The 12119-nt window shown below is 36.6% G+C and overlaps 1 protein-coding gene across 5 annotated transcripts in view; it reads left to right on the forward strand.

Moving 5' to 3' along the window:
* MPDZ (multiple PDZ domain crumbs cell polarity complex component) overlaps positions 1 to 12119 on the forward strand; it is a 154379-nt gene that overhangs the window by 5328 nt on the left and 136932 nt on the right. Inside the window, exon 1 of one of the 5 annotated variants that reach the window (XM_044265649.1) lies at positions 4066 to 4120. The exons of the other annotated variants lie outside the window; for them this stretch is intronic. The gene's annotated coding sequence lies outside the window, so the exon portion shown is untranslated. Of the gene's footprint in view, positions 1 to 4065; positions 4121 to 12119 lie in introns of those variants that run through there. 5 annotated transcript variants of the gene reach the window in all.

The raw sequence follows: 12119 nt of genomic DNA on the forward strand, positions 1-12119 counted from the left end.
CTTAGAAGAAAAACAGAGACATTAGCTACAGAAAATTAGGAAAAACCTATTTAGGTGTGTTGATAATTTAGTGTTGATAATTTGAGTATGTTTTGGGATACATTACCATTTATTATTTATATTTTAAAACTACATAGTAAAATACATAAGATAGTTATTTCCTTAGTAACTTACTTATTAATAAAAGTAACACATTTTTTTTTAAATATGGAAGAGGTGGGCAAGTGCAAAGAAGCAAAAAACATGCCTTTGAGTCACTCACCCATATATCGTTCCCCCCATAATACATATGAATAAATAGCACTGTGGATCAATAGATTTCACTGATTGTTCTTTTTCTCAGTGAAGACAATATGATCTGAGATTATTAAACATCCATATGTAGATACCATTTCTGTGAACCAATGTCTGTTGACTCTTGAGGAGACGTAATATGGCTAACTATAACGTGGCACCAAGGACGCCAGTGGAGAATCAATTATTTAATCTTGATCTCTGCTTGAAAGTTAATGTTACACCGCCCTACAGTTAATTTTGGAATAACTTCACATTATGTAATTGGTTGGCCCCTATCATGCCTTACTTTGGGGAACTGGCTGTAGAAAATGGTCATGGGAATCTCTCATTCTGTGCTCTTAAGACTTCACAGACATAACAAAACTGTGATGACAGAATCTGAAAGATTAAAAGTTATTCTGTGGTTTAAAAGGGTCCTCCCTGATCTTGACAAGGTATGCCCAGCTTCCCTTAACTTTACCAGGCCCCCTTCACTGGTCCTATTTCTCTAAGTTTATTGTTGCTGTGTAAAGTTCGTGAAGCTCTAGATTAGGTGTTCCCCTTCTTCACTATCCCCATTCTTCCAAGGATATTTCACTTTAATAAGTTAGGCATGAAGTCTGCCTCTGGGCAGCATTTATTTCCTTCTTACTGTAGGACTGGAGGAGCCTCAACTGTAGGAGTTAGTGGAGTTTTGTGTGCCCCACCCCCTTTCCCACCACATTAGTGTCTTTCCTGGAAGTGGTAAACATAGTCACTCTATTACCTTTTAGAAAAACACAACATGAGAATGCCTTTTTGTTCTGATAGAATCTGCTGAGTGTATATATTGTATTAGGCTAAATCACAGGGTATTTTTAGATGTTTTATGGCTGTAGGAAAACCAAAGAAGCAGCAGCTCAGAGGCCAGGATTATTGATCCCTGACCTGCTCTGTGAAGTTCAGTGAACATCTTTTAGGTGTTAAACTAAGGACTTTCAGACCCCACCCTTTTCTCAGGAAGGGGAGAGGGATCATTTATTTTATTGATGTGTAATTTATAATTGACATACGATTAACTGCATATATTGAAAGTACACAGTTTGTTGAATTTTGGTCTAGTTGTAACCATCCCCATTATCAAGATAGTAAACATTTTCATCACCCTTAAAAGTTTCCTAATGACCATTTGTGATACTTTCCTGTCTCCCCTACCTACCCATCTCCTGTCTCCAAGGAACCACTGATCTTTCTGTCAGGACAGACTAATTTGTGTTCTCTAGGCTTTTAAATAAATGAAATCATACGGGATAATTCTCTCATTTTATCTGACTTCTTTTACTCTATATTTTGGGACTCATCTATGTTGCTTCTATTCATAGTTTAATATTATTTATTTCTGAGTGCTAATTCATTGTACTGAATGAATATACCATTCAGAGGTTTTTGTTTGTTTTTTGCTTTTTTTTTTTCAGTAGTTTAGAATTCTCTTGCATTTTGGCCATTGTCTTGTATTTGTTCTCAGTTTCAACTTGGTTTTGACTTTGGTGTTCAACCTTATGTAAGGGTTACTTGAAGTTTTAAAATATGTAAATCATATATAATTTTTTTTTTTTTTTTGAAGGTCAAGCAAAGATTTATTTTGTGCCAAGCATCAAGAATCAAACTGCCCGGTCAGGGCTGTCTCTTATTTATTTATTTATTTTTTTCCAATTTATTTATTTTCAGAAAAACAGTATTCATTATTTTTTCACCACACCCAGTGCTCCATGCAAGCCGTGCCCTCTATAATACCCACCACCTGGTACCCCAACCTCCCACCCCCCCGCCACTTCAAACCCCTCAGACTGTTATAATTTTTTAAAAAACTAAAAAATGTGAAATAGAGATTTAAAGCTTCCTAATATTTAAAGATGTCAGATGATTATGTAAAAACCAAACCAACCAACCAAACAAAAAAATGGTCATGTGAGTGTTGGGGCTTTCTCTAAATTTTTGTATCCTCCCTTGTGAAGTCAGTATTGAGCTCACAGCTTTAAGACTGCTTCGCTAATTCTCTTACTTGCATATTTTTTATAGTTTTTGATAGACTTGTATGTCACTTCTTGTGACAAATTTATGTGATAATCATATAGGAAATATGATAATTAAGTTGTAATTTGATGCCTGAATTTCCAAATAATTGCCATTCAGGATCTGTTATACCTAAGATGGTCAGACATAAAAAGAATTGGAGAAAAGATGATCGTCATATTGTGAAAACACGTTTTTGTGGGCTTCACTCAGATATTTTGGGCCAAATACTTAGATGATTGTCTCTACTTTCTAATGGCTTAATTGAAATTAAGTGGCAAAAATAAAAAAGAGCAAAAACCAACCCAAACAACATCAGTTAAGGCAGATGCGGTCTCTGGATTATTACAAAAGTAAAAGTTGGTATATAATCTTAATATTAACAGTTAGTCTTTTGATTACCATGGTAAAATACAGTTAGTGAATGTAGTTAAGTTGTAGAAGAGTTAATTAAGAAGCAAATAGTCATGTTTATTGAAAGAAAATAAGACCTCTTAAAATGTTTTCAGAGAGAAAATGCCAGTTGTCAGAGATGGCCCTAGTGAGTCCTATGGAATTAATGTGTTAACTAAGTAGTGTAGCCTATTACAATTATCTGTGAATTAGTAATTAGGGAATTGAATTGGTCTGTGTTTATTTATCTCATATGGCTAAGGTTCATGTTTGGATAGGTTCATAAGAATTTGGATTCCTTTATATAATTTCCCCTTGTCTATACTACTTGGAATCTTGCCAGCAAGATGTAAATTGTCATCTGTTTTGCTTACTTTCCTCTGTGTATTCTCAGGAACATAGACTATCACTGACTGACAAGCTTATCTGATGATTTAGACAGGGACATCTCTTGGTGGTCAGAGGAGTACAAGTTCTTTCTCGCAGTTCTTTAGTACAGATTATGTAAAGCACTGCTTTTATAATTGTGAACAAATTTTATTTTTTTCTTGAGTGTATGCATATTCAATTAACAGCAGATCCAAAGGTGAATTTGTTTTGGTTTAGTATGGAGATGAATAAGAGAGGATCATGGCTGATTTTATATATTTTTAGATATATTCTTCTCCCTATATGTAGACTTTATTTCATCTTGGGCTTTGATTATGCAGGGATTTTTAATTTACTTTATAGATGATTGTTTGTTGTCTAGCTTAGATATTTTGATTTCAGGGCCCCTGGCTAACTTAGTGGTAGAGCATATGACTCTTGATCTCATGGTTGTGAGTTTGAGCCACACATTGTGTGTGGAGTTTATTAAAAAAAAAAAAAAAAAAAGTATTTTGATCTCTCTGTTTTTGATTTCACCTTATCATGGTTGTCTTCCATAAGTACTCTGTTTTCACATTGGTCTAGGAACCAAAATGATGTCAAATTAAGCTTTATTTGGTATCAGTATCAGAAATAACCTTGCCTAGAGTGTTGGCTGTAGTGGCTGTATTATGAATATGGTACTTAGAGTGATCAAGCATGAAGGATAAGTCAGTCTGTCCTTTCTTCCTTTCTTCCTTCCTTCTTCCACCCTTCTTTGCGCCCTCAAGGGATTTATTTCTAATTGATTTTTATCCCTAAAATAACTCTTATATATTGCATTATATTTTAAAATGTTCATGCTCTCCAGGGTTCCACCTTCATTTCTCCCTTCTCGGCAATCCATACGTTCTTTCTGATTAATCTTTAATCTCCTTTCTTTATTTTCAGCACACCTAGATGCCGGTGATTGCCTACTCTTAGGTCCTTCATGTTCTTTTGTCCTCAGATGTGCAGATGCAGTTGATTCCTTCTTTCAGCAGGTTATTTGGTGAGTGCCTTATCTGACCCAGCCACTATTTCTGGTTCTGGGGACTTAGCCCTGGGAGAAAAAGGGACCATTACTATCACCAAACAAAATAAAACAACAAAAATCCCTACCCCCATGGAACTTAAATTTTAATATTTCCTATTTTCTAGAAACATTTCAAACTGGGTATGTTCACAAGGAATGCATTTTTACCCATGCCTCTAAAGACAGAAGACATCTTTCTTCTCTTTAAGCTGACAATGTCCCAATATTTCTTAGTTTCCCACCTTAGAACCATTGAAAGTCAACTCCATTGGTGTTACTCACTCATTCTGCTTGCCCCTAGCACGCATCTAGAGGTCATTGAAATTTTTAGATTCCCTCTGATGAATGTGTGTCTATTTCCTTATTTTCCTGGTATCTGCCTTAGTCTTGGCTTACATTATTTTTCAATTGGCTTGCTTCAACAGCCTAACATCTGATTACACTATCATAGTTCTTTCTCTTTTTCATGAATTATTTACCCTATTACCAAGATCGTTTCTCCAGAAAAGGAATTTCAGTTGCCGCCTGTCCCCCCGACCCATTCCACATGCACTGCTATGGGAGTGGTACAAGCATCCGAGTAGGCCAGAGCCTTGGCTTTCCTGGCTCCTGTTTAGTTTGGTAGCGCAGTGCTATAGGGTCCCTGTCGTTTAAATTCTCTGGTTTCTTTATGACGACATTGCCTTAGCAGATGTCCTTCCTTCAGCAAGACATGACTTTCTCTTTCCTGGCTGTCTCCCATATACACGCCTAGGTTGTGCGTCCTTAGGGACAATTCTCATGTCACACCTCCCAATTCTTTCTGATGCATGCCGACAGCACTGGATTTCTCTGTTCTCTCATAGAATTAAGAGTATCACATTGGAGTGTAATTATTTAACTGTTTTCCACTAAGTTGAGAGCTCGAAAGTTAGTTACCTGTCCATATTCAGCTCTACCATATGCTTCAGTGATAGAGGTAGATACAGACTTTGGGGGACCTAAAATTTGTAGAATTTGCTATGGGCCTCTTAAGTAAAAAAAAGTAACAAAACTATGAATACAAAATTAGATGTGAAAGTGCCTATTGATCTGAGTGAGAATAGAAGGATCCTGGGCAAGTATTTAATGCTAAATCTGCTTAGGGGAATATAAGTGTGTAGTTAAAACTTGCTGAATACAATGCTATGTATTTATATAGTCTTTTTTTGCTGTTGATTTTCTCAAAATTAGGAAACATTGTGGGTTAGCCATTCTGATGCTAATACTGCTGTTAATACTGCCTAATGCTCCCACAGCACTTTCACTTTCTACATACTTAACACATACTTTATCTTAGGGAATTTTGACAACTGAAAGTGACTCAGACTTAATGATCTTTACTGTGTTTGTCTGCTTAGTGGGTGACAAAGATAGAGTTGAAAGTCTTCCTTTGAGATCAGATTTCACTTTGGTGGGGGAAATGACTCAGTTCTTCCTTTGCTTCTATGATCCCAGTAAACACCCTGCTTCGGGCGCCTGGGTGGCTCAGTTGGTTAACCAACTCCCTTCGGCTCAGGTCATGATCCTGGAAATCTGGTACAATCAGTACCACATTGGGAATCCCTACTCAGTGGGGAGTCTGCTTCTTCCTCTGACCTCTCCCCTCTCTCTCTCATTCTCATTCTCTCTTTCTCTCTCTCAAATAAATAAATAAAATCTTTAAAACAAAAACAAAAAACACCCTGCTCTACCTCTTCTTAGGCTGGTGAAGGTTCAGAACATTTCTGAAAGTTTTGTAAATGATCTTGCTGCCCCTCCATCTTTTCTATCTCTTTTCCATTTCAGCTTCCTTACCACATTATTTTTTCTTCCTTTCCTGCTCTGTGTGTTTATCTGTGTCTTGCCATACATCAAACCAGCTCTCTCCCTCTGTGTTTTCTGGTAGATAACAAGATACTCTTTTAACTGTCAGTTCTTTGACTAAGCTGACTTCTAAGACTTTGCAACATTTGGATTCATTTCTACTCCTTTGAAGTATTGTAGGGGGTGATTTTGGGTATTCAGTAGCACAAAAAGTGCATATAGTTTTCAACAATGGGAAGATAAATGTCCTAAAAGCTGTATACTTTCTTTACTGCACTTTGCAAGTCCCAATTCAGAAATGATCAATTTTCATTTGTGTTGAGGATTTACTCATTTAATAAGCTTGATTAATCTGATGGCAAATTGGAAATAGCAAAATGGAGAGATTGATGTCCAGACACTATTAGAAGACAAAATAACAATAGTAATAGTTCTTGGTATGCTTATTATTTGTGGGTGCTTTGCATGTTATTGTTAATGCCCACTTTATAATAGCAGCTCAGGATCTCACAATTAGTAAAATTTGTTTGTTTGTTTGTTTGTTTTTAAAGTGAGCTTTATGAGGTAGTCTAGGAACTCTAAAAGATATGTTCCTGGGGCTATGTAATCTGAAGGTAAATAACTATTTTCTTACCTGTAATAGTAGTATTAGAGCACAGAGCTATGTAGCAGAAAGGTCTTGGTTTTGCTATCAGTCAGAAATGAGTTGACTTTAAGTAATAACTCTATTGCTGACAAGCTTTGTAATGTGGGGGGAAACACTTTATCTTTTTGATCCTCAATATTCTTATTTAAAAATGTGTGTATCTAATATGAATCTCTTGGCAGGATTAAAGGAAAGGCATATGTGTGAAGTATATATTCTCTATTTAAGAAGACAGGGATATAGGAAAGCTATTTCATAAATGGTTTAATTTCATACAGTGAAAATATGCTAGTTCATTGCCTAAAAAAAGTCACTCATGGAGACTATTTAAATCCATGGAAGAATTACTGTTATAGTAGATGCAGTGGCAATCAATTCTTATACGCAGTTTTATTACTACTTTCACTGAATAGCATTTTTTAAAGCCCCAAATAACAAATTATTGCTTTAATTTGTCAATTACAACGAAGCTTAGATTTTAGACATCAGTGGTGAATATATGTTTGGAAACTTTGTCTCTTGAAGGGAATATTTGATGGTCAATTTATATCTGAGGAATAAAGTTGATTTTTTTTTTTAATCAGCAAAATGACATGGAAAATTAAGTAGTTTGTTACTCAGGGAATCTAGTAACAGGCATCAGTCTGATTGAATAAGGCTTTTAAGCCTGTTATTTCTTCCTTCTTCTCTGTCACCAAATCCTCTTGTAGCTGAATTAGATTACTTTTGGCTGATACTTTCAGATAGTTGTTGATGTTTTATTACATAGACTTTTCAGTACCCCCACATAATAATGGCTATAGAAATATGATTGCTTAATAAAAGTCTGAGTTATGTGACCTTGAGGAAGTTAGTAATCTCTTTGACCTTCTATTTCCACATCCATAAAAATGTAGTGTTAGCAAGTTATGTTATAGGAAGAGTAAAAACTCACGAAATTTTCTTACATCTTCAAATAAGATATTTGAAATTATAAAGCATTAATAGTTGCAGGAACTGGATTGATTTCTTCTTCCAGCTAAATTTGAGGTTTTGAATTGCTCCTTGAGAAGAATTGCATAAATGGGCTCAGAGAAAGCATGATCTTTTACCAGCCCTTCTCAGTACACACATGATACTTCTTTGTACAAGGAGCTGGCAAGCAAACCAACAGGGGGGTGCAGACTACTGGTCACCGGAGCACTGGGGAGAAAAGCAGCCACATTAAGTATCACTGCAATATACTATTCTCTTCCCAGAGGATTTCCTATCAGAAATTTGAGCCTGCTCTTTTCTGAGTGAAGTTTGTAATCTTTATCTCTATTCCTAACGAAATTCAGCTAAGGGAATTCTGGAGGGCCACAAACTGAATTTAGGAGGCACTGATTGATGGGAAGGGATACAAATATCTAATTATGTATAGTACTTAAAGCTCTGTAACAGCCAAGTAGACAATATGATAGATGACAGTCCTCATAATTTTTATAGAAAAGATTCCAAAACAGAAGAAACAATGAGGAACAATAATGGGGAAATGGCAGAAGTAGAGTTATTTGAAAAGTTTGGAAAAGCCCTAGAAAATGGATCTTGGGTGAAGGGCATGAACTTGAAGTAGTTGGCTGGGGAGATAAGTGGAAACAGCAACAAGGTTATAATATTCTGTGTGTCCTGTCCTGTCTGCCCTCCCCACCCCCCCGTTTCCACCATTTGTCTGTATTGAAAAGGTTGTCTGTATACTGTTCTTTAGGGCTTTACTCTGAGGAATTGTTCAGTCACAGTTGACAAAGCCACGTATTGTCCTGCCTCAGTATCATCATTGAGATCTCACAAACTCAATGAAAGTCCTGTCTCTGAGAGGGCAGCTGAGAAATGACAGATATCTTCTGTACTGTCACCTCCTCCTCTAGTTGATAAGTCCTAACAGCAGCTGCTGGCCATGTTTCAGGGTCCATGGGGATGCTTTGCGTATCCATGGTATTTCTAAACACCAAGGATACAGTTTGCCTCAGGGCCACTGGAGAGTTGCCTCATTCTAGGCAGGCAAAAGGGCAAGAGGCAGGAGCCTGAAGTTATTTCTCTGGAGAATTTATTGCCAGCGTAGGAGTTGCACCTGAGAATTCTGTGGCACTAAGTTAATCCTTCTGTGCATTTTTGGTTTCCCTCAAGAAAATTACATGATTGGAGTGAGTGCTTATGGGCAGCAGCTGCCTCTGGAGTCTGATGCCAACCCATTGTTGTTCCCCTGCAAGGGCAGCCCTTGGAGGAATCCTGCTGCCTGGTTCTATCCAAGAAATATGCTGGCCTGTTGCATCTTGGTCCTTAACACTGAAAATGTGGTAGCAAACAGTGGCAAACTGCCCAGCAATCTAAATTCCTCTGAGTTTAGCTAGGGAACAAGAGAACAGAAGCAGCTAAATGTGCATTTTCGGAAGCATCTGAATCTTTTCCCTGAGTCCCCATGTTTGGTGTGAGTTAACAATTTGGGAGGAGGGCCCCTGTCATTACAGGGATGTATTAAGAGAGAACATTATGGGTGGAAAATATGTTAAAAAGGGCACCCAGAGAGAAGGTATTGTGGAGTCCATAGTGTGTGTGTGTTGGTTGTTTTTTTAAAACATTATGTGGGAGGGTAAGGAGAAAGGAAGTAAATTTAATACAGTAGACTGCAAGCAGGATTGATTTATCTAATATATTTTTTAAAAAAGTTCAGCCTTTCAGATAATGAGTTGAGTAATAGGTAACAGCCTAAGGTTCTCATCCCAGACACACTGTTGATTTGTCATGTAACCACACCTCCGTGAGCTTTAGCGTGTCTGTGAGCTGCATGTTTTTTGTTGTTCCTTTTAACACTAACATTTACTTCATACCTGGGTGTGAACAATAAATAGGAGAGAGTAACTCAAAAGTGTCACAAAATATAATTTAAGTGTGTAATTCTGGAAGTGGTTATGAATCTGGTAAGCATCTTTATCAAGTAAGTATCTCTGTGCTTTAGGGAATCTGCAGTTAAGTATAGAACACACATACTTTTTGAAAGGATAGTGAACCCTTTACCTCTGGCCAACAGTCTTGAAAATAAAAGGGAGTAGCTTTCAATACAAAAATAAGTTCGATGAACATGTTTGTTAGTATAAATTTATTATTGTGTAAGTATACCAATAATATTCCAACTTCTGCATTTTATTTATTTTCCTTTTTTAAAAACAATTTCTTTGAAGATTTTATTTATATGACACAGAGAGAGGGTGAGCGAGCACAAGTAGGCAGAGTGGAAGACAGAGGAAGGGGAGAAGCAGGGTCCCTGCTGGGCAGAGAGCCCAGTTCGGGGTTCAATCCCAGGACCCTGGGATCATGACCTGAGCTGAAGCTCAGGGTTTTCCCCCTGAGGAAGAATGGTAGGATTTCAAAAACATTGTGAATTATGAAGAAGGAGATAATCATCTCTAGTTCTATCCTGCATAATTAGACTTTAAGATTTTTACATGTTTACTGCCATCTATTATTTTTCTAATTTTTATTAGAAAAAATATGTACATTTTACAATGTATATATTACAATAAATTATTATTATAGAGAATCCTCATGTATCCATCATTCAGTTTTAACAGCCTTTTGTTCATGGCCAGTCCTGTTGTTTCTGCCCTCTTACCAAAGCAAATCTTAAACATTTCACCATTTTATCCATAAATATTTCAACCCATTTACTTTTTGCATATGTACTTTAAAAACTTTCTAAAAGTTACAGTTTCCTTAAGAAAAGATGGAGAAAGCTTGAGCTCCCTTTAGATCCCTCTCTGATCTGAGACTACCATTTTCATCTGTCTGAAAGTAACTACTATCTGTAATTGATTTCAAGAATATGTCTTTTTAATTCATTGTTGGATATGATGAAAATATGTGTATATATATTTATATGTAAGGATATATTGTTATTTTATAATACAGGTAAACAATATCAAACTATTCTGCCACTCTCTGCATTTTTGAAATGTGGACTGTAAATTTATTCTTAATAAGTGAATCTAACCCATTCATCTTTATTGTGACTACAGATGTTTGGATTTATTTTTTCCTTTTTTCTTTTTTTCTTTGGTCCTAGCCTTTTTTAGATTGCTTCTTTTTTCCTAGCTTATAAACTATAGGTTCCATTTCTGTTTTTTTTTTTTAAGTGTTACTTTAAAATTTAAATGTGTATATTTGTCTTATTTTTCTAGTGGAGTTTGAAATGGAAGTATTTCTATTCTCCTATGACTGTAATTTGTTAGCTAGAAATATTTTAATTATTTGTAAATGTTTTTCAGAGTTACTGTGGTTTCACTGATAGAATGAAACCTTGTCAATTAGATTTCACTTGCCTTTTCAATAGCAGATTTCTTTTGTTTGGTTGGAACCTAGTGGTTTTCTTGGGCTTTGATTGAAACTGAATACTTCATAGTATTTTATTCACCTGCCATAGTATCTGCTTCCCCATGCTTTGTTTTTCTGATGCAACTATCCCTCCTGTAAGGTTCTTCGTTTTTTCAGTGGTCTTATTAAACTTACCTTTGCCTGTAAGCTGCCTCAGATCTTTATTCAAAGTAGAGTGTCCAAATGAAATAGTTAAAGAAGCCAAGGGTATTTCTATAGCAGAATGCTTGAAGGGATTGGTTTATGTGGGTTGTGGTAGTGTGGTGCTATACCCAAGCAGTCTGTGATAGAATGGAATAAAGAGCTTCCTACAAATTATCTCTGCCAAAATGGAGTTCACTGTAAGAATGGATGTCAGTGACTTTGTGTCTTAGGGACCAGTTATTCTGTTTATCTCTCATTGGCTGTGTTGGATCTCCCCAAGAGGAAGACGTGCTGCTCTTGTAATGTCACCTGTGTTCTGTCTCTCTCATCTGATTTGTTCTGCAGTCTCATAAATCAGGCTTGTGCCTTATCTTAGCCTTTGATCCTTTACTTATCTTCCTCTTATCTTTGGTTTATTCTCTAGTGTTTCTCTTCTTTAGTTCCCAAGAGACAGAGTGTAGCCTCGTTCTAGCTTTCCGTTCAGCACTTAGATGGTCTTCCTTTGAGTGAGGAGCCTAACCCTTGTTCTCCTGGTTATGGTTGGAAAAGAATGAGACAGCATAGTGTTTAGTAGCATATTGTTTGGAGCAGGGCAGTGGGAAGATTGAAGTCTGTATTAGTAGTTTAGGCTACCATAACATATACCACAGATTGGGTGTCTTAAACAACAGAAATTTAATTCCTCATAGTTTTAGAGGCTCGAAAATCCAACATCAAGGTCTAGCAGGGTTTGATTTCTGATGAAAACTCTCTTCCTGGCTTATCAATGATCACTATCTCACTGTGCCTGGAAGGAGGAGGGAGAAAGGGATAGATAGATAGTTGTTCCTCTCCTTATAAGACCATCAGTCCTACTGGATGAGGACCATTCCCTTGTGACCTCATTCAACCTTAGTACATCCTAAAAGCCCTGTCTCCAAATACAATGTTTTTGAAAATGCCTCTTACCTGGCCTTCTTATTTCCACTTTCTCTT

The sequence above is a fragment of the Neovison vison genome, chromosome 9, assembly GCF_020171115.1.
Source record: "Neovison vison isolate M4711 chromosome 9, ASM_NN_V1, whole genome shotgun sequence".
Lineage (NCBI taxonomy): Eukaryota > Metazoa > Chordata > Mammalia > Carnivora > Mustelidae > Neogale > Neogale vison.